Raw genomic sequence first — 5,777 nt, 5'->3', positions numbered from 1 at the left:
AAAGAAAAGAAAAGAAAACAAAAACATGAACAATCTAAGCTGGCATGGTTATGTGCACCTGTGGTCCCAGCTATTGGGGAGGCTGAGGCTGGAGGATCACTTGAGCTCAAGAGTTCAAGGCTGACCTGGGCAACATAGTGAGACCCTGTCACAAAAAAAATGACAAATAAATAAATAAAGGACAAGTGAAGGAACCTTAGGATCACTCCTATTTCCTCAAAAGGTGGCTATTATACTGGGTGAGGCTCACACAGAAAGGAATAAGATGCAAGCTAAATGTGCTGGTCGATCATTATTCCAGACCAGCAACCTTAATCACTAATGTTCCCTCCTATCTATATCCTCCAAGGATTTATCTCTGGAGGAATCCAAGGAGGCCATTACAAAATAGAATTGTTTGGCCCCCGGTTTCAAAAAGAAAGACTAAGAAAAAGTCTGGTTGTACCATCCCTGAGATGATCTCTGGTGCTCCTTAGACAACTGCTTGATGGCACCAGTTGGTTCCAATGGCTATCAGCTAAATTTCCCTGTGAAACTATTTGCATTTTCTCCTCCTCCAGGGGTGGGAATGAAACCCAGGGCCTTCACATGCAAGACAAGTGTTCTACCATTGGTCTACACCCCAGCCCCTCATGAAACCACTTTTTCCTCCTTTACAATACTGAGGATTGAACCCAGGGCAGTGAACCCAGGAGCTACATCCCCAGACCATTTATTTATATATTTATCTATCTATCTATCTATTTATTATTTATACACATCAGGAATTGAACCCGGGGTGCTAGACTGCTGAGCCACATCCCAAGTCCTTTGTATTTTTACTTTGAGACAGGGCCTCACTAAGTTGCAGAGGCTGGCTTTGAACTCAAGATCCTCCTGCCTCAGCCTCCTGAGTCGCTGGGATTACAGGCATGCATCACCCCTCCAGCTCATGAGACCACTTATGATAGTTAATTCCATGATGTTCATTTGGCTGGGTGGTGGTTCTCAGACATTTGGCTCCACATTATTCTGGTTGCTTCTGTGAGGGTGTTTTGGGGAAGAGATTAACATTTGCATCAGTTGGATTTCCAGTGAACCAGATTACACTCAATAACGTGGGTCCACCTCATCCAATCAGCTAAAGGCCTGAAAAGCCCAAAGACTGACTTCCTCCAGCTAAAAGGAACTCTGCTGGCAGGTGGCCTTCACATATGAATGACATCATCACGGGCTCTTTCTTAGAGACACCCGCGAGTCCTTCAGTAGGTGGTGAATGGCTAAACAGAGCCATGAGTGATCGTTGTATTTTATTAAATCTGGGATTTGTTCTGCAACAATAGATAATGGGAAGAAGGATCTTCAAATGCCCAGAAGCATTATTGAGTCTGAACCCAAAGTGACACAAATATGCTGAGATGGCTGGTAACCTCTCACCTGTTCACAAGTTGTTATACCCTTTTTCCTTTGGGGGAATTTCTCTGCCCACTTTAAGAGTTTCGGGTGGTGTCTGTCAGTCCCAGGTGTTGTACTAACCCTCCCACTCAAAACGGTGAGCACATGACCCAGGCCTGACCAATCATATGGCTCCATTGTCCAGGCCACAGAGATTGGTTCAAGGGTGGCCACATGATCAAAGCTGAGCCAATCAGATTCCTCCAGACGATTCACACGCCCCGTGGGAAAACTACTTCTGCTTGCTTTGATTTCTGTCGTGTGGCTTGAGGCAATGCTGGTGCATGCTCTGTGACGTAAGGGAGCTAACAGTTTTGGAGTGCTTCTTATGCGCCCTGCATGTACTTAAGTCCTAAATGCATGTATTTAAGTCACTTAACTTTCCCAGACCCCTTATCAAGGCCGGTACTTTTTTGGGAGAATAAGAGGTGGGGTACCAGGGGTTGAACCCAGGGGTGTTTAACAGCTGAGCCACCTCCCCTGCTCTTTTTATTTTTTGTTTTGAGACAGGGACTTACCAAGTTGCTTAGGGCCTCCCTGAGTGGCTGAGGCTGGCTTTGAACTTGTGATCCTCCTGCCTCAGCCTCCTCAGTCTAGGATTACATGCATGCGCCTAATGCAGGTGTCACAGAAAAGCAGGGAGCCGAAACTCCAAACCTAGGTTCTTGTGTTCCGAGGAAAGAAAATTGAAAGACACCAAAAGAGAACTTTATTGTAAGTGAAAGTAAAGAGAAAATGAGATGAAAGTAAAGTATAAGCAAAGTGAGGCTCAAGAGAGAGCACTCTCAAGAGAGTGGGCCATCTCTGTGCAGACAATGACCAAGGAGACAATGCTGCCTCCAAATTTATTACTGTTTTATGTTCACCAGGAGAGCTGGGGACCACCTTCTGTACTCTTTGCTGATCAGGTGTTAACTCCTCCTTCACTTCGGGAGGTGGAGTTTTTGACCTTGGTTGGTCGCCTTCAGAACTGTCAAGGTGGCTATCCCAGGGCGGGGAGGGGTGCGCTTCATCTACAAGTCGTGGGCGCTGGGGTCAGTAGCTGGTCAGAGGTTACTTTAGTGGCCTACAAACTAACTATAACCCTCTTCTTTCTTGTCTACTTTGGAAGTAGTTTGAAGAAGAACCTAAAGTAATTTAAAGAACACTTGTGACCTTGGGAGGCATTCACTGCTCATTGCTAGCTACTACTTAACACAAGTACTTTTTATTAAAAAAAAATTTTTTAGTTGTTGATGGACCTTTATTTTCTTCATTTATTTATATGTGGTGCTGATAACTAAACCCAGTGCCTCACACTGGTGAGGCAAGCGCTCTGCCACTGAGCCGCAACCCCAGCCCAACACAAGTACTTTTAATCCCATGTAAAACAGGGAAACTGAGGCCCTAAAAGCTCAAGAAAATTGCTCAAAAAAGGAAGGAGGACCCCAAAGAGTTCACACTGAACGGTTCCATCTATTTAAAGCAAAGGTAGGCAAAGTGCCACCATGGGCCAGGTCCTATCTGTGGCCTGGTTTTTCATGGCTCACAAGTTTGTTTTTATTTTTAAATTTTATTTTATTTTTAAGTGATTCCAAAGAAATCTAAACATTACTATTTTGTGACAAGTGAAAATTATGAGAAATTCAAATTTCAGTATCCATAAATAGTTTTATCTGGAAGGAGCCCAGCTTATCCCAGCATCCAGTCTGGGGTTGTTTCCCACCACATCAGTTAGTGGTAACAGACTGGGTTGGCTGACAAGGCAAAAATAGTTACTATCTGGCCCTTTGCAGAAAGTGTGCCAACTTCAATTTTCTAAAACATAAATGGGGCTGGGGATGTGGCTAAGTGGCAAGGGCTTGCCTAGCATGCTCCAGGCCCTGGGTTCTATCCCAGCACTGAAAAAAAAAATTAAATAAATGAATGAATAGAAAGTGTTTTAGGGGGCTGGGGATGTGGCTCAAGCGGTAGCGCGCTCACCTGGCATGCGTGCGGCCCGGGTTCGATCCTCAGCACCACATACCAACAAAGATGTTGTGTCCGCCGAGAACTAAAAAATAAATATTAAAAATTCTCTCTCTCTCTCTCCTCTCTCACTCTCTCTTTAAAATAAATAAATAAATAAATAAATTTCTCAAAAAAAAAAAAAGAAAGTGTTTTAAACTATTCTATGGTGTGAATAGGCAGGGTAGCAGGCTAGCATTATGGGGGAGAGGGGTAATTACTAGGAGGGGATGCAAAAGGACTTCTGGGGGAGCTGGGGGTGTTGTTTTTCCATCTGGGAGCCAGGACATTATGTGCTAAGTTAGTAAAAATTCAGCAGACTCTACACACATGAGGTGTGCCCTTCTCAACATATGTGCTCAACAGCAATAGAAAGCTAAAGTAGGAGCTAAGCCCAGTGGCCCACGCCTGTAATCCCAGCGGCTTTGGGGGCTGAGGTGGGAGGATCCCATGTTCAAAGCCAGCCTCAGCAATTTAGCAAGACTGTTAGTGACCCAGTGAGGACTGTCTGAAAATAAACAAAAAGGGTTAGGGGGGTGTTGCTCAGTGGTTAAGTGCCCCTGGATTCAATCCCTGGTACAAAAAGAAAAAGAAAAAGAAAAAGAGACAGAGAAAGAGAAAGAGAAAGAAAAAGAGAAAAAGAAAAGAAAAGAAAGAGAAAGAAAGAAGGAAGGAAAGAAGGAAAGAAGGAGGAAAGAAAGGAAGAAAGAAAGAAAGAAGAAAGAAAGAAAGAAAGAAAGAAAGAAAGAAAGAAAGAGAGAGAGAGAGAAAGTTAAAGTAATACTAAACATGGTGGCACACCTACAATTCCAGCAACTCTGGTGGCTGAGACAGGAGGATGGGAATTCCTCCTGGCCAGCCTCAGCTACGGAGATCCTGTTTCCAAAAAAACATTTTTTTTTTTTTTTTTTTTTTTTTTTTTTGGTACCAGGGATTGAACCCAGGGTTGCTTAACCACTGAGCCACATCTCCAGACTTTTTTTGTATTTTATTTTATTTTAGAGACAGGATCTCACTGAGTGGCTAAGTGCCTCGCTAAGTTGCTGAGGTTGGCTTTGAACTCTTGATCCTCTTGCCTCAGCCTCTCCAGCCACTGATTACAGACATGTACCACCACACCTGGCTCCCTGTTTGAAAATCTCAAAAGGAGGCTAGGGATATAGCTCAGTTGATAGAGTGCTTCCCTTGCATGCCTGAGGCCCTGGGTTCAATCCCCAGCACTACAACCACCAAAAAGAAAAATTTTTTTAAAGGGGCTTGGAATTGTACTTCAATGGTAGAGCCTCCCACCCCAAACCCCAGTATTGAGAAAAAAAAAATTAAAACTTTGGCTGGGAAAGCAGTTTAGTGGTAGAGCATTTGCCTAGCATGTGTGAAGCCCTGAGTTTGATCCCCAGTCCACATAAAAATGAAAAAATTAAAAAGTTGAGTAAAAAAAAATCTAGAAGCTGTGGGTGTAGCTCAGTGATGAAGCATATATTTAGCATTTGAGAGGTCCTGGGTTCACTGTCCATCACCAAAACAAAAAAGCTTGCTCCAGGTTGCACAGATACCAAGCTGAGAAATCCCCAAGAGGGGGATGCCCAGAGATCACATTTGAGCCCCCTGAATCCATCTGAGCCCCTCTTGCATTGACTCTGCAGTTCCATGATCTGGCAGCTCCTGTTACCAGTCATGCTGGATGGTATCAGGTTTCTGTTTCTTGCAACTCACAATCCTAGCCCCTCATCTCCTAGATATCTATTTGGTCTTTAGCTCACTTCCCAGAAAAAAACTCCGTCTCCCAGTCCAACCCTGTGGGTCAGAGGAAGTCTCCCTTGTTTTTAGACAATCTCACCTACCAGGCTGTAATCATTGGTCCAGGGCTGGTTCTTTCCCCTACAGGAACCCTTCACAGTAGACCACTCTGGGGGCCATATTGGCTGACCTTTGGATGAGCCCATCACAGTAACTCCGTGGAAAGTTTGGACTTGGGGCTCAAAGCTGGTTGATCTCAGCTTAGAAGCTACTGGGGGCCATGTTTCTGTTGTGGAGAGAATGCTGGTCCCAAAGAGAAATGCTGACTTGATCACTCTGAAATCTAGAGGCACGCTTGCCCTTCCTTATTTGGCTATGTGGGCCAACCATGTTCTTTTTTGGCCCAAGACAGAGCAAGATGACTTCTGCCATTTGTATCCAATACAGGCCAAAATAATAACAGTCCTTCACTCACACTGTACAATAAATACCCACACACACTCATGACAATTTATGCGCACATCAAATACACAGACCCTCACGCTATGGCTCAGTGCATGTATCTTTATTTTTGGATGATATAAAAGAATAAACTTAAAAAAACACCTCAAACCAAACAC

Source organism: Spermophilus citellus (assembly GCF_964194105.1).
Source record: "Spermophilus citellus genome assembly, chromosome: 18".
Classification (NCBI taxonomy): domain Eukaryota; kingdom Metazoa; phylum Chordata; class Mammalia; order Rodentia; family Sciuridae; genus Spermophilus; species Spermophilus citellus.
The sequence above is the reverse complement of the archived record's forward strand: the minus strand, read 5'-3'. Positions refer to the sequence as shown.